The following is a 26,789-nucleotide window of genomic DNA, read 5'->3' on the forward strand; positions in this document are numbered from 1 at the left end:
GCATGTGCTGAGCACCCAAGCACATTCTCAAGATGTTACAGCGTAAATGTTTCTACCCCCCATCCATTTGGCGTAGTTCTTTGCCAGAGGCCCTCTGCCACATCCTGGGTACTCAGGATTCCTCGTGACTCAACTCAATATAAGTCATCCAGTGTTAAGCACTGCCCCTGGTAGCCAGTAAGGATGAAATAGAACAAAAGCTACAAATGTAACTACGGTTCTGTAAATACTTGATGACCGCTAAAGCTCTTAGTCACTCTGAATCTCGCAAACCCACGTCAAGATTCTGTAGGAATGAGCTTGTGGATGACACCAGACCTTAATACCTTTTCCAAGCTCATCAGGTCACAATTGACTTTGTTGATATAATATCTGACCTGCACATGCGCAAGACTGAAAATATTCAAAGTTAAGCACTGCCTCTGGTGGTCATCCAGGATTCATAGAACCATAGTTACATTGGTAACATTCATTTTATGGATATGTTTTTTTCTTTCCTTTTATTCCAATGCCAGTCAAAAGACTGATAATATTTAAAATGAACCCTAGAGGAGGTAGGAGGAGGAAGATGTATGAAAGAGGAGAAGATGGAGTTCAAAGATCCACAGTGATACAGCCCATAATAGACTGTTGCTGTCCCTCTGTTCGTGCGGCTCATCGTGACACTTGTGTTTTGACGGAGTACACCGAAGCCTGCTGCCTGGGTAATCCCAGATTTCCTATGGCACAACTCTGAGCTTAGCAAAGGGCTTGACTAATAGCTTTCTTTTCAAATGATCGCTTTACTAGACAACTTCAGAAGAAGGCAGCAAGCGTGAAATTCAATTATGGCGCACACGCTCCGCAGCCCCGTCCAGAGCTGTCCACTTTAATCCCTCGTTTGCCCTCAAAGATTCTCCACCTCCTTCAGCTGGACCTCTCTTCCAAGTTGCATGGCCTGTATATTGGGAATTTTCGTCCTTGCAGTGGCCTGCTTCGAACTTTGGAGGCTCCCACCCTGCTCTGCTGCATATTCTACCTTCCCTGACCTAGTGCTAGTACATCCCTCTTGCTCACATTGCCATTTTCCTAAGAAGATAAAGATCAGGAAACAGTTTGATAAATGCCTTTTTTTATCAGTAATTAGCAATAGCTTTGGAAGGCCCTGACAAAATGTAGTAATTTAGTGTGGAGCACTCATTTGCTGCACATATAGTAGCTACAAACAGGTCTGATCAGAAGCTCTAAAGCTACAGTGAAAGCATCTGTACCATGACAGTAAATGTTATTTCACTTTTTGTTCTGGCCTTAGATCAAAGATAAATTCCCTTGTTACACACACACACAGGTGATTTCAGTTTTCATTCTGGCTGATTAGACCTCTGCTTGGGTTGAAGGTGGGCCAGAGCTTTGTCAAGAATTTCTTAGGTCACAAATTTCATCAACCAACAAGAATGAGAAAGTTTTCATTTGTCCTGCCCTAACAGGAGAAACAAAGCTACCAAGAGACTCTGGAAGATGACAAAACACACCAACACAGTCCTAGGAAGAGGTCTAATCAGCCAGAATAACATAACACCTGTGTGGGTGTCCAGGGCTTTCAAAAAAGCAGGATATGTTTATATAGTGTACACTGTATCAGGACTATACTACTGTATACTAAATATATGTATTGACCTAAATTTCCAGTCTCCCCCCCCACCATGTGAAATCACATACTACACCCCCGGGCCACACTAGCCACAACTTTACATTTAACGCATTCCGAAAACAACGTTTTCAACGATGCCGGTGTTAGCAACATCAATGCTGAACCTGTTCCAGAATTGATGGGGGCAGTATACGCTTCAGAGTGTTCCACTTAATACATTCAGATGAAGGACGTCACCAACATGTGGCCAAAGTCACGCCCTTCTACTTCCGGTTCAGATCTTTTCAAAAAAATATGATCAAGAGTCAACGAAGAGATTGACTCTACCCATCCTAAGAAACGTCAAAATCATGGTCTTCTCTTTCCGATTTACAGCCCCGCCTTTCTCTTGGCTTCAACTAACTCACCATTGTTGGCTGCGGTTGCTGAACAGGCTACACGTTAAACAGCCGTGGCTGCTCACCTGCTCCTATAGTAACGTTAGCCGTTAGCAGGGTTAACATTATGGCTTTAGCCATTCTTTTATTACATCCATGGCCAAGACCCGTCTGGATCACTTTACTGTGTCTGTGTCTTCATTGTTTTTGCGAGTAACCAACTTGGGTAGTTCAGCTATATAATTCAATGTGAGGACACAAATGTTGAAATGACATAACATGCCGTCCCCTAGTTGCTGTGATGAATTAGCCTGAAGCTAATGCGTAGCTACCTATTCAGGAGGAAATTATCCAACTCAACGTCCTTTTGGGCTCTAAGCTCTGGATAAATATCTCCAATATTTACCTGGGGGGTTGTAAGGTCTCTAGTCACCAGCTGTTAGAAACACCGTTTTGAACGGTGCCTGGAAAACTGGAATTTTTTTCAATTCAATTTTATTTATAGTATCAATTAACAAGCGTTATCTCAAGACACTTTACAGATAGAGTAGGTCTAGACCACACTCCAGAATTTACAAGGACCCAACAGTTCTAGTAGTTTCCTCCAGAGCAGCAACAGTGGGACAGTGGCGAGGAAAAACTCCCTTTTAGGCAGAAACCTCGGACAGACCCAGACCCAGACCCAGGCCCAGGCTCTTGGTAGGCGGTGTCTGGCGACCGGTTGGGGTTAGAATGAAGAGTGGCAATAACAGTCACAAAAAATAGTCGTTTGTAGTAGTTCTTTGTAGCATAGCAGGGCACCGTGCAGCGTTACAAGGCAAAGCACGAATGTGTCTGGTTGTTGCACTATGACCATTTATTGCACTTTATTATGTTGTTCAATGCTCTATTGAACATGTGTTGTATGTATTGTTATGGCATTTTGATATCTGTCAAATTTTTGAATAAAAATATAAAGTTCATGTTTCAAGTTAATGTACGTGGACTCTTAGAAAATCCTTTTTTTTTTTACTTTGGTATCAAAATCGGCATCGAGAATCATGTTAATTTACTATCGGCACCGACTACTGACTTGTTGGGATTGTGATTCCCCTACTGCTATGCAGAGCAGAAATTTCAAACCGGCAACGTGGCAGCCCTGGAGGGGGAGAGCTGCAGGAGGGGGTCTCATTCTGCCTCTCGCAGCTTTAACGACATTTAACCGGCCTCGTTTATTCTCCTCCTCAAGACCTCTCATTTGTGGAGCTATAATATGGCTCAAGGTCAAAGACTAGCCATACTGAGGTCCCTAGGCCTGAGTTCTGCAGAGCCAAGGTCTGAGGTGGGCCAACACAAGATGGACTGAGCAGCCAGGATGCCAGGAAATGCAGGGGAGGTTTCCTGCCCTGGATCCTGGGCTGGGAACACAGTATCCCAGATTCCTCTCCCATCGTCAAGCCCCCAGGAGGGCGAGAGACAGAGGGGAGATTCACACTGTGTTCCTACACTCAAAATACCTCCACTGCTGATGGATTTTATGTCTTCTTATTCTCCATCCAAATCTGACCCTCTGGCTCTGTCTCCTGGTCATTGCCTTGGACTTTCACTCTAACTTCACTTCTTATTTCTGCCTTTCCCTCACTCCCTTCGCCGGCTGTGACACTTTGTCAATTTTTTTTCTGTCCTCTGTGACTGTGTGTGTGTGTGTGTGTGTGTGTGGGGGGGGGGTGGACTGGAAGCAGCAACTGTGGTCTGGCCTGGGGTCAGACACACTGATTTGCAATGCGTAATGACATAATACTGTGATTTGTGCTAAAAATTTTTGAATGGCAATAATGTTCCCCAGAGTGACTTTAATTTGGATATATGTCACAATGTGAGGTTCTGGTGTCTGTAGACTGCAACATTCAGCTGAGCCAAGACCTAAAATAGCAACAAAGACTTCGAAAATAATTGCATGAGAGACAACATATTTCATAGATCACAGGCTTCACTGAGACATTTCACACAAATGTGGAAAGGAGGGAATCATATTGAGACACTACAGTTGATAAGGGACGTTGCTATTCCCTTATCAGATATGCTGCTGATGTATGTATGGAAAATCCCATCCTTTCTGCCTCACCAGACAATGATAGTGTCATGAGGTCTGAGAGGCCGAGACGTCGGGGACCCACAAATCTCTCTTGTGAGTATCAGCCCTCGAAATCCAACTTGATGTCCAGCGGCTCCTCGTCAACTTTTGCACTTTGTGTCTGTTTACTTGGCTCTTGAGGTTTTGGGCTCATCCAATACTCTTGCTAATGTGAAGGCCAGAATTGATTATATAATCAATAAGCTTCTGGGCTGATGCCAAAATGAGGGGCTCCCAGGGGCTGCTGGTGTGGGGGTGGAGGACAGTGGATGGAAATAGCCGCCCAGACTACAGGGAAAGCCCCTGTAGATTCTGGGACAGTGACCGCAGGCCTGCCTGATGGACACACAGCTGTAGTAGGACGGATGTTACATGATGGGCCTTTGGCAGCACTATGCAACATATTTTGTTTCGTTCTGTTTGTGGCACAGCAGATGGGAAACAAGCTGGGCCAATGTTCTCGAGAAATCCTGGGGGAGCGGAGGACCCGAGGGAGGAGATTCTGCCAAAACGCCATGTCGGCCTGGCATGACGGCAGAAATGGCATGCAACCTATGCCACGCTACTTCTGCTCAGTGCACCAGACTGTGTCTCAAACAGAGGTAAAGGAAAAGCAACATTCTGACATCAGAGGCATAGCTCACATAGTTACATAAGGTCATAGTGGCATGTACCGGCCAATAGTGCATGTACACAACAATAAACAAAGTGAACCTCCATCACGTTCTGTTGACCTGATGGCGCATTTTAAGCAAGTCAATGAACATTGCTTGTGCTTTTCATCTTGACTAAACAGGCCACAATGGAAAAAACTTCCACAAAAATATGAAAATATAGAAAGTATAGCGTAATGCTCTTCTGCACATTTAAACCCGTTTAGCGTACTGCTCCAGCAGAGACATGTGTACGGAATGCATTGTTCTTTTCCAATATACCCAGGATTCATTGTGATCACAGATCATGCATGCTCCTCTACGAAGTAATGGAACTGCTTTTATGATTACTCGGTTTAAGCTCGACCTGCCTGTTTTTTGCCTGATTTTCCCTTTGCCTGCCAATTCTGGACACTGCTAATAAAACAATTGTATTTTACCTTTTCTGAGTTCTGCATATATGGGTCCATTGTCTGTTTGCGTGATAGTCCTTATTAAACTTTGATCATTCCAGTATAGATGTCTTGAGTCACAGATAAACTGGGAAGTTTCTCAATCACACAAAGATGATCAGAGAAGTGGCTTAATCAGTCCCTCTTCTCTCGAACATGTCACACATCAGATGGCCGATCAGGAGATATCTTGCGTTCATGGGCATTGAAAAAATATTTTCCCCAGTGAAAACATCAGAGGTGGGAAACTGGAGCTAGACTTTCCTAACAAACTTCCCAGTTGGTGACGCGTTTTTGACAACTGGCATTTGATGTAGGCGACTTTGGTTCACTGAAAATATTTCAATGACAAACTGTTTGTGGACAAACGCCTCTGCCAAGAAACATACACAAATTATTAGTTTAAGATATTCATAAATAGGCCTATAGATTATCCGTGTCCTGTTCCGTTGGTTGTCCTGAACATAACCCAAACACCTGTCCATGGGCTGTTTGTGTGCTTGCAGGAGAAAACAGAAGCACATCGTTGTTACTGTGGCCTCCATGTTTTTCCACAGCTGATGCTCTCGGCTACGCCCAACACTTGGTGGCAGTCATGCAACAAGTTCTTATGCCAAACGCCAATATAACAAGGGAAAGCACGCATCCCAACCATGTGAATGCTGGAAGTCGGAAAAACAATCGCGGGGGCGGTCCCTGATATGCCCAGGTGGCATGAACTCACCAATAATGCTGTGATGTTTCATCATTAAATACAGGTGTGTTCACTTCTTCACTCTGACGCAAGGATGACCATCTGTGGCTGAGACATTAGATCAGTCCTGTCCACATGAACTAAAAGCAGTTTGTTCTCTGCTTTTCTGGCTTTGTCCATCAGACTCCACCAGGGGGGAGGACCAACTTCAGACCAGCGTTCACAAGCGGAGCCCGCCGCACTCGGCGCTGTTAATTCATCTGTGAACTTTACGTTACTCCTGCTGAAGGTCAGCCATGCATCGTGTTGAGGTGAAACTGCAGCAGGGACCAGCTGACCAGGATCATAAATGCATAAGCACAATGCATAAGCACAAAGAATGCACCAAATGTAACAAAGTAGATTTGGGATTTTTGTCTAAAAAGCTACTCAACAAAGTACGCTGTATTAAAACTACTCTGACAAGTTATATTTTCTTAAAAGTTATGTGAGTACAAGGAACAGAGTAAATGTACTGTAACTCGTTTTCATGGGTAATACATGATAAGACACAGGTTCTTCATTTAGGCCAAAGGGCTGATCTGTGATAAAGCATGAACCCAATATGGCTTTCTGCAGAGCAGAGTTGTTCAGGTCTCCACCTCTCGGAGGGGGTGGACTTTCGTATTCCCCAGAACTTTAAAGGCATTGTTGGTATCTATTTCCAATACCGACTTGTCTTTATATACACAGCTATAAATAATTTACGAGGGGATCTCATTCAAACAAGTAATACCATAATCCCTGTTTTGTAGCATATCTGAACCTTGAAAGCTCTTTTAGTTTGTCCAACATAAAGCAGACATTAGACATTATGTGTGCTGCTGCCCTATGTGACGGAGTTTACGGTGTATTCTTTTTTAAATGAGGGAGTGTGTGATCACTGGCATAACACAACAGTACTGCAGGCTTGATTTATTGTCTAACTGCATCTATCATGGGGCTGCGCGGTATACAAACTCAAAATGCATGCCAAGTGCACCTGTTCCCATGGCAACCGCATCTAGAATAGGTACTTATTCATAATTGGAGACTGTGTTATCTGATAATTCCCACGAACCACAAGCTGCAGACGACATATATAGAACATGAACATGGGCAAAATGGACAGCATGTTTATAACCCGAAAACAGAAAGAAATGAAATGCCTCCATCATCCTGAGAAAGTGACAAATATCAACAGCATCAGCTCGTCGAGGCTCTGTGAGGAAGAGGAGGGAGAGCTGCTCACAGCGTGGCCTTCACTGACCACAGATCACAACAAAAATGTTGCTTAGAGAGCACTGTGGGAAACTCTCTCTCTCCTCCCCCCCCATCTCTCTCTCTCCCTCCCTCTCTGGACTTTACCATGAAAGTTTCAGTAACAATGTTGTTGTTCAGCCAGAACACAGCAGATAGTAATATAAACATTAACAGAACATTCAGTTGGATTTATATTCATTACATATGTACAACAGTATAATGTGCAAGTGACATGAAGTGTCTGCTTCTCCCAGGAGGATTTCACAGCGTTGATTATTAGAAATGTTCCTTGTTTCATTGAATGTTTTACATTGTAGGAGAAAGTTGGGTTTTCTCTTGGTTGTCTTTCTGATTGGGTTGCCAGTTTGTGTCCTCCTGTTTGGGTTGCCAGTTGTGCTCTCTGATTTTCTCTGAGATATTCTGCTCATTCTTTAGTTACTGGTTTCTTTCCAAATTAAATGTGTGCTTATAGAATATGATGCCAAGAGTTTTCTTCCGCCGAGACGACGTAGGTCAATTAATTATTTTGAGCTTCACAGATGCTGCTTTTCCTTTCTAAAATAATCATTTTCATGTTTAATGTGCACTCCGGGAAACTGTGACTACAACCACTCGATTAGAAGAGAAACTAATCAGCTGATGAATCCATGATAATCAATAGTTGTGATACAAAACTGAGTAACAACAATCTAATCATATACTATTTAATAATAATCATTTGTACTGCATGAGAATTTTTAATACTTTAGGTATATTGTCCTGATTATACTTACACACTTTGTATTTGAAATGCAGGGTTTATGTTTGCAATGAAGTATTTTGACAGCGTGGTGTTATAATAATAATAATACTTTATTAATGGATCTTTCTTATGTCCCTTTCTAAATGTTTGTTACTAACCTAGTTCTGGGGGGGTTACTGTACTTTGTGTTTTCTTTTCTCCCAGCATGTTTCCTTGGATTAGGATGGAACCAAGATCTTGGTTGCAGCTGTCACCGTGGTCCCGCTACACCCTGCTACGTTACACCCTGCTACGCTCTGCTACACCCTGTGATGCCCTGCTGCACTACACCCTGCTACAACCTGTAATGTCCTGCAGTGTCCTGCAGTGTACTGTTGCTCTACACCTTGCTATGCTTTGCTACACCCTGCAGTGTCCTGCTGTACTACACCCTGCTACACTCTGCTACACCTTGCTACGCTCTGTGATGCCCTGCAGTGTCCTGCCGTGTCCTCCTGCACTACACCCTGCTATGCTCTGCTACACCCTGCTACGCTCTTTGATGCCCTGCTGTGTCCTGCTACACTACACCCTGCTACGTCCTCTGCTGTGCCCTGCTATGATATGAACTACTACAACTACCATTGCTAGTCTCTGTTCCATTATCTTTATTGTGACTGTTATTGCCACTGTACATGTATGTATGAAAAGTGCTATATAAAGTCTGATTGATTGAGTGATAGTATAATGGAATACTGGAGTACATACTGTCCAGGGTGTATGCCTGTGTGTGTGAGTGTGTGTGTGCCATGATATGAACTGACTGTGTTCATATATTCATCTGATGATATTGTTCTACACAGTACATACTACTACTGAAGAGGGCTGATAAACAATCATTCAATCATCTTTGTTTAGTTGACATCGTTTGCTGTATTTTCTGGGGTTTTTTTGGTGATTATGAAGATTATGGTTGAAAACAACCAGCAGCTAAATTAAGTTAAGAATTGAAGAATTTAACAACTTGTGGCTAATGATTATTATTAATGATTGATACATCAGTTATGAGCCAACTTTTGGGTTATTAATTGGATTTAAAAAAATCTTTTTTTCTGGTGTTCATTCTTTCTATATAGTACCAATAATCCAATGTTTCATAATCCCTCCAGTCTGCACTTTAAATGTTAAACAATAATACTTTGTTAAATAATCTGAACTATAACTCAGTTCTATTTTACACCTTCTAGCCAACTGCATTCCAACTAATTACCCCTAGTTCTACACTTATTTTTGGAATATAGGGTCAATAAATCTAATTTACTGTACATGAAATTAAACCTCATGTTGGAGTAAAATCAGAGATTATGAATTATTTCCCTATGGTGAAGATCAGATGAATATATGTTAATGGTTTAACATAGACTGGTATATGCCAATCTTTAGTCAGTATACTATTTTGAATGGCAGCATTGTTTTTTATGATAACAAAACTTTGAAAATGGGTCAAATTTGACCCAAAGACAAACAAGGATTAAGGACTTATAACTGCTCTAAGAAGCATCAGTAATTGACCATTTTTTGGCTACAGTGTGCACAGCCTTCGTTAGAGAGGGGTAGTGAGATCAGTGTGTGCTGCTGATGGAGACTTTATGGAACGGAAATCAGAGCATCCACACAGAGCCTCCATCCAGAGCCTCCACACAGAGCATCCATCCAGAGCATCCACACAGAGCCTCCATCCAGAGCATCCACACAGTGCCTCCATCCAGAGTATCCATCCAGTGCCTCCACACAGAGCATCCACACAGAGCATCCATCCAGAGCATCCATCGAGAGCATCCATACAGAGCCTCCATCCAGTGCCTCCACACAGAGCATCCACACAGAGCATCCACACAGAGCCTCCATCCAGAGCATCCACACAGAGCATCCATCCAGAGCATCCACACAGAGCCTCCATCCAGAGCATCCACACAGTGCCTCCATCCAGAGTATCCATCCAGTGCCTCCACACAGAGCATCCACACAGAGCATCCATCCAGAGCATCCATCCAGAGCATCCATCGAGAGCATCCATCCAGAGCATCCACCCAGAGCATCCACCCAGAGCATCCACCCAGAGCATCCACCCAGAGCATCCATCCAGAGCATCCACACAGAGAGCCATACGCAGCGCAAACGCAGCTGTCTACGGCCGTCTGCTCACATTCACCTGTTAACACCACTGGCACTGTTTTCTGAAGCCGACAGGAAAAGGTCCCTCGAATAGCTTTCCCATGAGCCTCTGGTCTAAAATAAAATAAAAGGGGCTGGCTGAGCCGCCCAGTGCCCTGTTGTGACCCTGTCATGGGAACCATGCTGAACTGTCTGTGGAGATTTGGGCAGAATAAATGAAACAGGCCTGAGTATCTCTATTTACATCGCCAATGCAAATGCACAGCTATCTTTAGCAAATAATAAATACACAAGGGAACGGAGGCTACTACTATGTGTCCAGTGCATTGACGCAGCCCTGACATGTGCTCGTGCACGTGGAGATGCCTTGCTGACTCAAACGGCATAAGAGAGAAGAAGAATAAGCAAATCACATGAACAGTGTGGGAGTGAAGAGCCAATGAGAGCTGTAAACAAAAAGAGGCCATGCTAGCCATTATCGCCAAAGTAATCACACGCACATGCTTCAACAAAAACATTTACATTAAACACCACATAAAAGGCCATTTATTAAAAGAAAACAATAATGCTTCACAACTTACAAAGCTGAAGCATCTCTGAAAACCCAAACAGGCTGTATCCACCAGAGGACAGGGAGGATTCCACTGAAATGAATCAGGTTTTTGGGGCACTGAAGCAGAATGGGCTTAACTGAAGCACAGCAGCCAGCGGCGTTCACCTTTCTCTGCCTCCTTCTCAGACTGCACTCTATTTTAGGGACCTCTGATGACTCCGTCTTGGCCACATCTTCCTTTTTCCACTGAAGAAAAAAAAGTTATTCATAATCCTCCCAATAACTCAACACTGTTTGTCCAATGTGATAAAGCAAAGGGAGCGTTCACAATCTAAATTTGCATTCTTCAGAAGTGTATGGCTTTTTCAGATGGAGTAATCCAGTTTGCTGGACGGCCTGGCCTGGCTACAGGGAGGCTGTTTACAGGGGGACAGCTCAGAGATCCAGAGAGGAGACAAGGCTCTGGCTTCTCCCCACAAGAAAGGCCTCCGTGGGTGGGCAGCGGTTCACCCGCTGATGCTCCAAGATCATCCCGAGACGCAGAAGAAGAATAAAACTCTCAGAGGAATTGACCAATATTATGCCAAATAGTCCATTTTATGACACAGCCCCCCTCTCAGCTGCATTATCTGGACTTTAGAGCCTGTCACTTTAAAGAGGAAAGTTTACAAATGAACAGAGTTTATCCCCAAAATAGCAGTAGGAGGTCGCGGAGACAGGGAATCCCCTTTAAAATGGTCTGTGTAGTGTCGGGGAACTTTAGGCTGCAGGTCAACACCAAGAGACCAGAGGTCAGAGGTGGTGTCCCAGGACAGGACTTCAGATCTTGTACTGCTCTCAGCTATCTTGGCTTAAAGTAATCAAAAACACACGCTGGAGTGATTCTAAGAGTGTGTTACAAGTGAGAAAGCTTCTGCAGGCAGGTGAGGGTTAGAAAGTAATCCTAGTCAGCCACCAAGAGCAGCACCCCAATGCAAGGACTTATGGGTAAAGAGGCAGTCATTGACACTTAGCTCACAGTAAGCCCACAGCTAATACCTGTGCTCAGCTAGTTCCCCCTGTGTCTTTAACTGCTAACACAAAAGTGTTAGCAGTAAAAGATGATCAGACATCAACAAGTTAAGCTAAGTTTTTTGTTGTTTTTTGCTGTCAAAGTTTTTAGGTTATTGTTTCTGGGGCTTTTTTTTCTTGTTTAGCTCAGGTTAGGTTGCCCAAAATTGTGGAAAACAACAACGTTAACACATTGCATGCTGAGGGGATAAGCTGCCGCTACAGCGTCTTATCTCCCCGCACAGCCTTGCTCTTCTGCATGACTTTTTCTTTCAGAAGGGAATTTACAGGCATCAAACGAAACACTTTGTTCTTCTCTCAGCCTCCCATCTCAGTTTTCTCCCACAGCCTAGAGGCGGGACGAGAAGAGGGGCTTTATCCTCCCATCTGAACTTTATTACTCAGCTCGTTTATGACTAGCTACGTCTTGTATCTTGTTTTTTCTTTGACTTAATTCATAGTCACAAAGTCAGGCTTTACCCGGTGACTCACCTGAGATCTTGACTGGCACTCAGCTTGTTCTGGTAAACTTATCTGACACAAAGACTTGGGTATGTGTTTCACTGAACAAGAATGCTCCACAGCTATATTTTGGAATGGGCTGTGTTAACTGTTAAATACAGAGAAATCTCCAATCACTCCCATTTATTATATTCCTCCTAGGGATGAGCGAGTACAGCATTATCTGTATCTGTATCTGTTTACCACATGAATTATTTGTAGCCGGATCCGTACTCGGACTGGGCGGGGCCTAAACCGGAAGTGGTCAGATTTAACCCGGAAGTGGGTCGGGTTCTCTTGAAATGTGCAGGGCTTTAACCGGTATGTTATTTAAGCATGCAATTGATATGAGTTGATCAAAAATTGTTATATTTATTGCTGATTAGAAAACTATTTGTAACAAACAAACTATATACAGAACGTTTTGCAACAATTTAACACATGCGGTTGCAATTATCAAGTAAAATGTAATGAACAAGAGTTTTCATACTCAATATAACTTTCATTTTTTAACTTTTATTTTTTTATGATAAGTGTGATTTTTTTTTGTTTGGTTCTTTTTTTGTTGTTATTTCCACACCAGGTATATGTGTGTGTGTGTAAGAGAGAGACACAGAGAGAGAGGGGGCGGGGGTCGGGGGGCAGCTGACAATAAAAAAAAAAAAAAATCTCCGATGGCAGAGACGCAACGGGAGTCACATTTAAACCAAGCAGCAGGTCTGAACCCCACGTTCACCAGAAATCTACTGGTTACTATGTAAGGACTACAAACCCCACGTTCACCAGAAATCTACTGGTTACTATGTAAGGACTACAAACCCCACGTTCACCAGAAATCTACTGGTTACTATGTAAGGACTACAAACCCCACGTTCACCAGAAATCTACTGGTTACTATGTAAGGACTACAAGCCCCACGTTCACCAGAAATCTACCGGTTACTATGTAAGGACTACAAACCCCACGTTCACCAGAAATCTACTGGTTACTATGTAAGGACTACAAGCCCCATGTTCACCAGAAATCTACTGGTTACTATGTAAGGACTACAAACCCCACGTTCACCAGAAATCTACTGGTTACTATGTAAGGACTACAAACCCCACATTCACCAGAAATCTACTGGTTACTATGTAAGGACTACAAACCGAAGTTAAAAACAAACCTGAAGCTGAAGAAACCCTAAACGATAACGGAACAGATCCACAGACCCGACTGCCTGACGGAGAGAGAGAGAGAGAGAGTGAGAGAGAGCAAGAGAGAGAGAGAGGCCGAGGGAGCGCATTTCTCCATGTTCTGTGTGTGTGTGTGATTGATCCGAGCGGGTTTGTAGGCGGGGGGGCACTGTGATCATCCCAGAACGCTGCGCGGCCAGTTGAGGAGTTTTATTCAATCCTAGCACGGATATTGACTCATATTACTCGGATAATACTCGTTTCAGCCGGATACTCGGATCACCCCTAATTCCTCCCATCCAAAATGATACAGCTCAATGAAACACATAAAACATCTCTTCAATCAATCTCTACAGCACTGTAAGGTTGTGCACACTTTGCCATGCTAAGGAAAGATAGTTGGACAGAGATAATTTTCCTTTTGAGTATTATAGTATAAAAAATAGCAAATAATGTTGCTAATGTATGGACATCATGTAATCTGTTTGTGAAAGAAACCCTTCTAAACATGGAGTTATACAGGCACATTTTACCTGATAAGATTCCTAAATCCATCAGCTCACTCACCCTGTGCTCCCGCTGTGCACCCTGACAGCACCGTCATCCCTCCATCATAAGTCAAGCCATTCACCTCGATCACAGGAATTAAAGAAAAGAAGAGATATGATAATCCCCTGTTCTCATGCCATGCACCGGCCGTTTTTCAAAACATTTTATTTGAAATAATCTCTCCCGCTCTAGCTGTATGGCTCGGTACATAACCCTGTTGGACCTCTGTGGTCACCTTTGACCCACAGGAAGTTGTAAACGGAGTCTTCTGCTGTCAGTAAAATCATGAAGCAACGCTGCCCTGAGATCTGTGCCATGTACACACTGCTGATCTATGAGGCTTCTTTCCAGGAATATGCATTGAACAAACGCTAACATAAAATACATAGACAGAAACCAGAGGGATATTTGATGTTGCAGGTCTCCTAGTCTCGCTTTGCCAGATCATCCACACCCTGCAGAGCGGAGGAAGGTCTGGCTAGTCCACACAGCATTCTAGGATGGGAGAAAAATGTGCTCTAGTTTATTGCCATTTCTTTTTAAACCAATCACAATCCTCGCTGCCAAATAGTTGTGCGAGAGAAACCTCAGATTGGACAGATAGTCTAGCTAGCTGTCTGGATTTACCCTGCAGAGATCTGAGGACCAGGTAACCATAGTCCTCAGATTGGACAGATAGTCTAGCTAGCTGTCTGGATTTACCCTGCAGAGATCTGAGGACCAGGTAACCATAGTCCTCAGAAAAAAAGAAAAAAAAAGAAGCGTAAAGAAACAAAAATCAGCGGAAATGCATGCATCCAAATTTCCTGAGGCACAGGAGCAATCCCGGAAGTGGAACATCAAGGATTTAGACTATAGGTCTCCTGACAGCTGAGGCAGTTTGGAAACTGTAATCAATGTCACAGACATGAACTCCTTCTCTTCTCACACAGACACAGACATTGTGCAGGTAACGCACATAGTAGGCCTCCAAAATCTGAGATTACACTACTAAGAGTCAAACTGACATTCCAGCTCCTGCAGATTGATATGTACAATGGTACTCTGGGAGGAAACTTTTATTGGGGTTAGTGATGAGTATTTCAGTATTGCTGAAATCTCTGGAGACTAAAAATTAAATCACTATTGTTATACGTGTCTGTATTGTATGGAAATACTATCCATTCTGGTACCATCAGTGGACACTGTGGGGATGCAAGATCATCTGTGGTTAATAAAGTTGTTTCCAGTGAGAGTAAAAAGATTTAAGTGTAAAATAAAATTATTGTAAAAACTGAAAGCTGACATTAGTCTCAGCTCTGTTTAGGGCTGTCAACAAATATTCTTAATTCAAATATGTATCCGAAGTGTAAAAAATAAAAATAAAAAAAGATGTTTGAATGTGAAAATAAAAATAAGCATCACAACAGGAACGGTCTGTGGTTCGCTGCTCCCTCAATGACTCTAGGAGTTCAGCTCCTCTGTACAAAGTCTGTGTAATATCAGATTTAAGGTTGCTTTATGGTCACCGTGGGGTTTCCAGCAAGAAAAGGACGTCATCATGTCTGTCATCTTCAGCGCGAAGGAGCAGAGAGTTTTGTAACTCAGGGCGCGCTGCACCTTCAGGTCAGCATGGTCAGCTGGGAAGACGGGCGGAGTAGCTTCGCCTCTATGAGAGCGTTCAAAATATGAGAGATCGACACTCAAAAGCTAAAAAATGTGATAAACCACAGTCATTAATAATTAGAATAGATAAATGTAATGTTTGGCGGTACGTTGTGTTTTTACTGCACTTTTTCTATTTGCTTCTTCTGTACTGGTGTTTTGGATAATAGCTCAATGAGCAATGCGTTGAGCATAAACATCCGTGTGACTGGATTGTATTACTTTTAAACTACTGGATATGCACCAGGGAAAATATGGTGCCCAGCAACTGTAACGGCTTAGGGTTACCTTTGGTTTGTAATGAAATTATGGAATACTGTTACATGTAACTAGTTACTCCCCAGCACTGCCAGTCTAGAGGTAAACAGTGTAAATATGTTCCAAAGTGATCTACCATCAAAGAATGTTTGGACATATTGAAAGTTGACACAATCTGTCCATTTTCTTCAAGAAGTCAAGGTAACCCGGGCTGAGTATCTGGTACACATGATCCTTTGGGTTGAAGTATTCCTACCTGTTGACTGGTTTCACCTGGCGGTCCTGTTCCCAGCCCCAGGCTGGACACCGCCCCCTGGCACAGAGAGCTAGAACAATAATGCTAAACAAGATCAACTTCGTGAGGTACACCGTCTAACACAACCCATATAACTGCTGAGCCATGAAGTTGACTTTTATCATAATGTTCAGTTTGTGAGCCGTTATTAATATTTACATGTTTGGCATTGTAGGTGGCGGTGGTGCTGTACTGGACTGCATTATACTGAGAGGTGTTTCTGATATTCTGTCCCCTTCATGTATGTTCATGTACGTCTACAGATTTCCAACAATGGAAACAAAAACTGACCTTCACAAAGTTGGTAAAGTTGGAATTGATGCTAGAGCACTTGTTGGACCACTGAGTGTATTTAATTTTTTATGTGCAAAATGCTGATTGACCTATAACCACCGCCACCATCACTGTAGTGCATGAGAAGAGGTGGAACAGCCTTGTGCATTTAGTTTCTGCCTTTGATTGACAGTGCATCAAAGCGATGAAGCACAACCCTAAAAAGCTCCAAATATCCCAGCAGATCATGATACTTGGCGGGGCAACAAACTGCCAAGTAAACATGCATGTAATCAGGCAGCCAATACATACAGCAGAATAGCACGACAAGAATGTTCGCACAGTTAATGTGGAGCCCACAGAGGGCCGACAGCTCTGCCAATCCCAGTGGGATCTGGGAGAGGGTACAACAAGGAAATGGCCGTGTTCCAGTTAATTGAAGAAGACTTGATTTCTACACCTTAGAGCCAAAAGCCTGAGCTTATTACGCAACCATGTGGCTCCAGTGTTTGAAGCTTCTGCAGAGTGATATCACACAATTAAAGAGAGGAAACAAAGGAAGGGCTTGCTAGCTCCGGTCCAGCTTGCTTGCAGAGGCATGCACTTCATTGCTTGAGGGCTTTGCAGGCCATCTGATTTTACTATCTTGCTCAAGCAAACACAAAAACACATACTTAAGCCAATCACACACTCTAAGCATACATATTTCTATATGTATCTTGGAAGAATAAACAAGCAGTCAGCCGATATAAATCTGAGAGATAAATGAATTAACATCATCTAAATTCTGGTTTCATACCCAACCACTCTGAATGGAGGGCACAATAATATGTATTTCATGATGTACAGTTAGTATATATAAGTTTCTGAATTACTGAAGAAACATGGCCGGCCTGCATGGTTTAATAGATCCTGTAAACTTAATACTTTCCCATGTGATAAGAGGACTACAAAACCTTTCCAAGGAAATGACGCTGACATGAAGTCATGCCATTCCTCTCAGCTACTCTAATGACAGCTTCAAGTTCTCTGTAAGCGGAAACAGCCAACAACAACAGCAATAACCTCAATTTTCATTATCTCTTTAGACTTAAGTATTAAGAGTATCTTTTGTAACCATAAGCATGAAAGCAAAATTATTCTTCAGCTTTGTGATTAATACTCAGAGGAAAGAGCAATGAATAAGACTGATTGAGTGGTTTTGATATGATACACACCCTTACCCCTTACATCTACTTTAGGATACAAACAAGACTGTAAGCCAGTGGATGAATTCCCAGCCTCATCCATGTCCATTGATCCAGACCAGTGCCCATTCTTTCTCCTTTTTAGCCCTGTTATTTTGATCTATGTATGCAGGCTGCTTAAGGCAGAGTTACGCAGAGGATTTAAACCAGGAGAACCCAAGACCTCTTCCCACTTGGACTGTTATTTCAGGCACACCGTGTACCCAAACATCACAAGCCTCCCATTACAACGGAGCAATCTTGTTCTGCTACGTTTGCCCAGGGCTTTGTGGGTTCTGTTAGTTTCTATTATGCATACGCTGATGTGTGTTGTGTATGCACTCATTCCACTCTTCCTTTCAGTGTGCTGATTGTCTTTAGTCCTAGTGCATGTATTATCATTTTCTAGGAGCGTGGCCAGGTTGGCTCACTTGGCAGAGCAGGAACACATATATAGATTTATTCCTCAATGCAGAGGCAGTGGGTTGGACGCTGACCTTAGGCCCTTTGCTGTATGTCAATCCCCCCCTCTCTCTTCCCTTTCATGTCTGCATCTGTCCTGTGAAAATTAAGTCCTACAAATGCCCCAAAAAATATTTCTTTTCCATGGAGCTTTTGCATGGACTTAAGTGATAAAGATGCACGCTTTCTGACAATTTATCCTCAAAGGAATTCATGGTGAATTATTTTTATACTGAACAAATTATGTACGCAACACTTGTTTTTCTTCCCATTTTTCATGAGCAAAGATCCAAGACTTTTTCTATATACACAAAAGGCTTATTTCTCTCAAATATTGTATACAAATCTGTGTTAGTGAGCCCTAAAATGTGCAGGTTTACTCTATTGAGGGGTCCGGAGGGGGTCCAAAATTTTTTTTTATAAAAAAGAATTTGCTGGATATTGACAGGCCACTCTAATATGTACAGTTTCATCACACAGCACAACGCCACAGATGTCACAAGTTTTGGGGGATCGTGCAATCGTCATGCTGACTGCAGGAATGTCCACCAGAGCTGTTGCCCGTGAAATGAATGTTAATTTCTCTACCATAAGCCGTCTCCAAAAGGTATTTCAGAGCATTTGACAGTGCATCCAACCACCACTTGATGTTGCAGCATGAGAACATACGGCCCCATGTTGCAACGATCTGTACACACTTCCTGGAAGCTGAACACATCCCAGTTCTGGCATGGCCAGCATACTCACCGGACATGTCACCCATTGAGCATGTATGGGATGCTCTGGATCGGCGTATACAACAGCATGTTCCAGGTCCAGCCAATATCCAGCAACTTCTTTTGTTTTGTTTTTACTGACTGGTTTTGTTCAGTGTGTATACATATTATACAAAAAGTGATAGAGGCAGTTGCATAAAGAAAGAAATAACAGAGCCTGAGAAAGACGTTCAAACCTGTCCAATCACTGTGTAAAGTGGGCCAAACTCCTAATGAGGGTCACAGATAATGTTGTACCACCAGGGGGCAATTATTAGGTTTAACAAAGGGCCACTTCCACCGGTTTTTAATTTTCTGATTGTAGAACTAAAAGGGTTACATGGTCTGATTCATGATTATTTCCACTGGCAGATGAAATTTTCTCCTAGAGTTATAGCTAGCACTAAGACTAATTTGACAAAGAATGACTCACAAAGACAAATGTGTGACCAAAGCATACGACCACATCGCTGTTTAAACCTACCTTCTAATGAGACGGTCCTCATTTCAGGTCAACCCTTTGAAGAATCCTACAAGCAGCACTACCACAGGCCAAGCAGTCAGCTGTTCCCATCAGACACTGCACTAGTGTTGTCCATGTAAAAGGATCCCAGTCTGGTCAGGTTTGTCGTGGTTTGGGTTCAAACGGTTTGTCACGGTACTTCACTCCCGGTTTCTAATGTGACATAGATTAGTTAGTCAGTTTACTTTCATTTTTAAGGGGACATGAACCCCCGTCTCCTGGGTGAAAGTCCTGTGTTTGAGTTAACAAAACACATATAACACTACAAGAAGTCATCACATAGCTCGGATTAAAAATCACACAGCATAAAAAGGCATCAATATCCCAAGGCTCATTTCCATTATGGTCCACGAAAATTCAGTCTGGATCTTCAAAAAAATGATTAGACCAAAAAACCTGACTAACTCAAGGTCCACTTACTAGCTTTTCACAGGGCTTTGAAACGCGTCTAATCTTCATCAGCAGATGCCGACACTGAAGCAGGTGGACTTCACCATGGTCAAGGTTTTTGTTTCAAGCAATATGTGCTTTCATTTCAATTTGATACATTTTCAATAAATAGCCGTAACAGTTCCCGCTTTGTGTGTTCCCTTCAGTTATTTTAAAAATCACAAAAATAAGCACTTTTGAATTAGAAAAAAAAAAAAGATCTCACCTTTAATATTTGAGCATATTTACAATATTTACAAACCTTGGAAATAAACTATGAGGACACTCATACAAAAATCACACAGAAAATTTAAATATGGTTCATTTATCATTATCGAGGTAATATGTATAACTACTAGTGACTTTGATTTGAGGTCATATCGTGCAGCCCTACGTTAAGGCTTCAAGATGCCGTGAGGGCCAGGTGTGCAGGGAGAAGCAGGTGAGGGCAGGAAACTCTGAGGGCATCTGCTGGACAGCTGAGGAATGACAATGCCTGGAGATAGGGGGCTGGTGAGATACCGCGTCAAGACCGAGTCCAACAGAGAGACGGTCAATACCGAGACAGAAAAAAAAGAACCCCCTTCAAGTTTCAGGATTTCACGGAATGTAGGACCCAAGTGAAAGGACCGCAGGCACAATAGAGCTTGAATATTTAATAATGACAAATTCCTCACAACAAAAGGTGTCCAGCAAAAACAGCAGGCATAGAAAATCCAGAAACAAAGTAAACGACAATAACCAAGAACCAGCAAGACTAAACAGGTAGACTCACCACACAGCCACTCGAAATAGAAATACAACGGCCTGACAACAGACAAGGCAAATACACAAGCTAACGAGTAAACCTGGGACAGGTGATGCAACAGGTGAATCAAAAACACAACAGGAAGCAAAACTAGACAAGACAAGGGAGAAAACGGAGACTTCAAAATAAAACAGGAAACAGAACATACAGAAACTAACCAACGCGACATCCAGACCGCTCACTTACCTGTTCATAATTTATGTGACAGTATGTCTTCTACTTTAAGATGATTATATTACTTTTTCATTTGTAATAATCAAAAAGCAAGTGTGCAGAGTTAAAACACTATATAGGATTAAATTAGGCCAGATTATTTTCTTAAAACCTAAAACGGAAATGTTCCCATTCTTGAATTTATCACTAGTCCTGAAGAATTCATAGAACAACGTGCTAACATGAAACCGACTGCTACCTGATGATGGAGGTGGCCTACTGTACATGATGCACTAGGTCTATGGTCCAGGGCCTTTACAGTGAACAACTGAGAGACAAAGGCTGTCATCAAAAGTAAACGAACACAGTAGCTGAAATGAAAAAGATCCAGCATGCCTCTGGGCAAAACCATCCTCCATGTCACCTTATTCTCTCCAATGACACTTTGAGGAAACATGTAACTTCCTCCTCACGGTTCACAAGCAGTGTCACAAAAGTGCTGCTCAATTACCAGTGTTAGTGGCCGGGGATTCGACCAACCATGAAGACGACCACAAAAGATCCAGGTAGCATTCAACAGGAAACATCACCTCAGCCAATTACCCATGAGCTCATATGTTGCCAAAACAGCCATTAATCCGAGTGGTGAGCACACGGAGGACTAGTGCAGCTTCCAAAGCCTCCGCCAAGGGTGAGAGGACTCACAGGGCCAAAGACCAAGCAGGAGCGCTGCTACAGCTAACGGACCAATCGATCATCTAGTCTCTAGGTCTTCTAACATGTGCCAAAACCGAGCAGACTTCAAACTACATAAACTATGCATAAGGTCTGGTAAAGTTTAAACAAGCAACAAACTACTCATACTTTTCCAGACTAACAACCTTGCCACGACCTGGAATTGATTAAATTCACTTTTATTACTTTAAACAGACCCTGAACTGTTGTCATATAAAGACCCAAATAATACAAAGCAGTTACGAGAAGAGAGCATGACATGTTGCAAGCTTAGTAAAGGTATGTGGAGGATGATGAATGACGAAGGCTTACTGTATAAAAATGAAGAGCATATACACAAATGAAAGCAGACTTGTAGGAGAGTCATACCACACGTCAGTGCATAGAGTGGGAATAATGGCCACGTGTCCTGTCATCACAGGTCACCTGAGCAAAAAATGTCTAAATAAAGTATAATGAGCAGAGGACGATTCATGTTTTATTAATTCATTTTTTTATTAATGCTAATAGCAGCACATACTGAACGAGGGCCGAGTTTCATGCCTAAGACCCGCCCACTTTACATCACAACAGACTATGTTCAAATAATGATATTATAATTATATAAGTTAAACCTTCGTATATACAGTAAGTCTGGTAGAGCGCACTGTTCTGTACAGCCTTGGACCTTTTTTCGTGAAATGTAATTTCCAATTCAGTGCAAACACAGTAGGTGTTGCTTCCCAACATGGATGTATTAGAACAGTTAGCAGCAGCAGTCCCTACAACACGATATGTATAACAAGATATAACAATAAGCGTTCCCACTACGGCTCAACCAGGAATGTTTGCAGATGGAGATTTGAAAGAATGAAATCAGCTAATCGTGAATGGAATGTGAATATTTAGTTGGATGTTTGGTGTAACATTTGGTTTAACATTTTGTATTCCTCATTATTATATTTACAGTTTTTTCATAAGATAAATGCTGTAATAATGTTAAATATCACAGATTGTTAACAGAAATGCCGTACTTTCAGTGGATTTTATTTTGTATAACTTTATTTAACATGACAGTAGACGGTGTAATCTGTAGATGCTGCTGTTGAACTGAGTCATATCACACACGTCAGTTTACAGGAAAGTACTGATATTTTTTCATTGGAATAGTTTTTTTATTATAACTTTTGCTTTGTGTTTAATGTTCCATGCATATTAAAAGATATATCCATGTTCCAATCCCTGTGCAAGATTAGAGAGCAGTTTCATGGTGTCTGGTGGTATACTGCTCCATGACATGTTGTATCTGTTACACAGGGAATATTGAACTCTAACTTTAAAAAAGAAATCGCAAATTGAATAGTGATCGCAATATCAGGCAGAAAAATCACAATTACATATTTCACCAAAATCATCCCCCAAAACCAGCCCTAGTTCAGAAATCCAAACCCTGAAATGAAATCATATAAATATAAAAAAAAATAAGAAACAAAGATTACAATAAAATGTATTCTAATGAAACCTCCTCTCTGCTCCTTCCTCTTCCTGTTACGGCACTTTAATATATACATTTACAAAATATGCACATTTATAATATCATTCACAATAATTCTGAGCCTGTAAATAATGGTGTTAATGTTAACAATGTGCTTCCTTTTACTCTACTGTGTATGTGCACTGTTTGTTGGAAAGCAATGACACACTTACTTACATTATGTCAGTGAAAATCAAATTTAAATGAATTATCTATTTCTTCCTTTGTAAAAAAATTCATATAACTTTCTATTCGCTTTCAGCTTTGTATATTTACTATCCTAATTTTGAGGCCAAAGGGGTCACAAGTAACAAGTGATTATATTGTAATTAATCTGATTGCTTGTTCACACACTGTGATACAGCCAAATTATCTGGCATTAATAATTATTTCAGGACATTTTCCATATAGAGTAGATCTACACTATACTCTTATGTATATAAATATTGATTCTTATAATATTTACTCACTGAAAAATCCTCCCTGCCCCCTCTGGAGTTCTGGGCTCATAGCTGCTTGGTCCTGGCTCTTCAAAGTAGACCAGTAGCTGCTGAGTGCTGCGGAGGTTTGATTTAAACCCCCGAACCTAAAACCCCCAGCAACCAATAAACTCAGTCCAGGAATAATCTATTCAGAAAGACTGCAAAACATGCAGCAGACATTTGACTTGTCACAGCAATATGAATGTTAATTTTGTGCCAATATTAATGTAGTAACATTAACAATGGCTCTCTTCCACATAAGACTCCCAGGAAGACTACAGCATGGACTATGTCAGGCCCTGGAAGCAACACACCTGAGAGAAAGACAGCCCTCATTAACTAAAGCAGCTGACGTGTTGAAATGACTGCTGTGAAAAAAAGAAGCTGCTGGAATGTCAGATAGCCGGGGCCTCTGGTGCTCAATTTAGAACAACTTTTTTCCTTATCTAAATTGAAGGTCTGAAAATAGAAGCGGTGCTGTGAGAATCTGAAAGACGCATGACACTGTTTTAAATTTGTGTAAATTAACACAGCTAGATTTTTTTTAATTACTTGATTTTTAGCTTCTCCAAGTGTAGTATCTCTGACTATCGGACATATTGCTATTACAACTCTTTCTTTTCATTACTAATTAGTAAGTGCTAGCCAGCTAACAACCTAAACTAATGGTAACTAACTAATGGTTAGCACTATAGATATTATGGAGTTGATTATGAATTTGAGCAAAATTGTTAATTGTTAACGGTTTAGTAGTGCAGTGTTAATTTAGTGGAGTGTTCCTTTGGCTGATTCAGTCAGTTAGTTAATAGTCTGTATCCACGACGATCCTCTTCCAGGTGCATTTATTCTGCTGGAAATTCCACCGGATGTTATTCTTATTGGATGTCCGTCCCCGTCCTCTGTCTCTGTGTTGGCGTTCTAACCTCCGTCCCCGTCCTCTGTCAGACAGCTAGCTAGACTATCTGTCCAATCTGAGGACTATGGTTACCTGGTCCTCAGATCTCTGCAGGGTAAATCCAGACAGCTAGCTAGACTATCTGTCCAATCTGATGACTATGGTTACCTGGTCCTCAGATCTCTGCAGGGTAAATCCAGACAGCTAGCTAGACTATCTGTCCAATCTGAGGACTATGGTTACCTGGTCCTCAGATCTCTGCAGGGTAAATCCAGACAGCTAGCTAGACTATCTATCCAATCTGAGGACTCTGGTTACCTGGTCCTCAGATCTCTGCTGGGTAAATCCAGACAGCTAGCTAGACTATCTGTCCAATCTGATGACTATGGTTACCTGGTCCTCAGATCTCTGCAGGGTAAATCCAGACAGCTAGCTAGACTATCTGTCCAATCTGAGGACTATGGTTACCTGGTCCTCAGATCTCTGCAGGGTAAATCCAGACAGCTAGCTAGACTATCTGTCCAATCTGAGGACTATGGTTACCTGGTCCTCAGATCTCTGCAGGGTAAATCCAGACAGCTAGCTAGACTATCTGTCCAATCAGTTTTTTCTGTTGACGACTAAAACTACTTCTGAACGTACACATGTTCCACCAGAACAACTTCCTTCCTGAGACTATTTAGCAGAGGCACCAGGGCTCTGTCCGGAGATAAGCACTGCCCAATAGGGTTGTGATTGGTTTAAAGAAATGCTAATAAACCAGAGCAGAATGCTGTGTGGACTAGCCAGACCTTCCTTTGCAGTGCTTTGGAGGAAGGTCTGGCAATGTGAGACTAATTAGTTAACTACCCTATTTAGTGTAAATAATAAAATGAATTGACATAGAATTAATAATGAATAATCCTTACTTTCTCATGCTTGCGGTTCTTCATCTCTGTTAAGGTAAAAGTATTTTGGGATGTTGACATACAATGTGAATCTTATCAATATTCATGGACAACCACTCAACAACTAAAATAAATGTAAAAGAAAGGTGAAATAGTGCAACCTTTTGGCCGCCCCGCTTTATATCACATCTTTGAGATCTAATGATTTGTATTAATTTCCTTTTAAAACATATCAATATCAATTATCTCTACAGATGTTATCTCAAAACCAAACAGCTTGAGACATTCTATAAGAAAACCATGATCAATGGTGTTAAGGCTTTCAGAAAGTCTAAAAAAGAATGAAAGCCTTTAAATGGACTGGCCGCCAGAGAGCGCATTCAAAGCATCAAGTCCTTTCCCGCCAGGCTCAACATCTACTTAATTATGTGCATCTCCTGGTGACAGCCAGCCAAACCACAGCCATTTACAAGTTCTAAATCGCGGCTACACTGGGCAACAAGCAGAAGAACCCTCTTAAAATGTCCAAATCATACCTTTCATTAAACCCAGTGTAATAGCTTGTTTACATGAGGCCAGGGTGTCCACCATACAGACAGCGTTGGCCTGCTATGAAGGCACACAACTGTTTGTTTCTCTGAGCAAGTCATTGGTGGGGAATGCAAGCTGTTAAGTGCGGGATGCTCTGATATTTTGTTTGAGTATGCGTGTGTGGTCATGAATACACACTCTTACAGCATGTGATTGGCTGTGGATGTATGTGTATGCATTGTTACTTAAGCCAAACAGTATTTACACCAAACATGTGTGAGCACTTGAGGGCCACCGTATGTAAACTGTATGAAAACAAATTTAGCATAGTAAATATAAAACGGTGAAATGTTTATGCAAATGTAATTAGCAAACTAATGGGCTTTGACATCAACAAATATTGATTGAGAACATCTGCATGATGTGTGAGGTCATTACATTCTTTAGGAAAGGTTGCATTACAACACCCAAAGTCTAATCAGGAAAGGGGAGCCATGTGCTGCCAAGTCAGAATAAAAAAAACTAGAATTGTAGAAAAGAATAGCTTGTCACTGTCTTTTCATACAAAATCTGAATATGATTAGTGACATGAGTGTCTAAACTCAGGTTAACTCACTATCCCATTAAATCCCATTCTATACACATTGGATCATATTGGAAACACTGTACTGTATATGTATTTGCAGCATGTGTGATGTATTAATGTAGTCCGTTACTGTGGCCAGATGGTTGGGAACATTCCTATGACCACCAGGTTTAAAGTCTTTAGAGTGGAAGGCCTACGTCTTCATATTGCTCTACTCGTATGTTAAGGAAAGTCATAGCCATTTAATCATTATGCCAAATATGCTTTTAGTCAATGTTAAAGACACCACACTGTCTCGTTAATTCAAACTCACTGCAAGGACTAACAGACACGTTTCAATAAGGAAATAATGTTAGATTGAAAAGATAAATCCATGCATTGATACGTTTATTTTCAGGAAATGAGTGAAG

General features: G+C 41.8%; 1 protein-coding gene across 1 annotated transcript in view; it reads right to left on the minus strand.

Moving 5' to 3' along the window:
* Window positions 1–26,789, minus strand: part of LOC116671099 (myocardin-like) — a 123,836-nt gene that overhangs the window by 89,842 nt on the left and 7,205 nt on the right. The window contains 1 exon segment of the mRNA XM_032502041.1: window positions 16,083–16,139. The gene's annotated coding sequence lies outside the window, so the exon portion shown is untranslated.

The sequence above is a fragment of the Etheostoma spectabile genome, chromosome 21 (assembly GCF_008692095.1).
Source record: "Etheostoma spectabile isolate EspeVRDwgs_2016 chromosome 21, UIUC_Espe_1.0, whole genome shotgun sequence".
Lineage (NCBI taxonomy): Eukaryota > Metazoa > Chordata > Actinopteri > Perciformes > Percidae > Etheostoma > Etheostoma spectabile.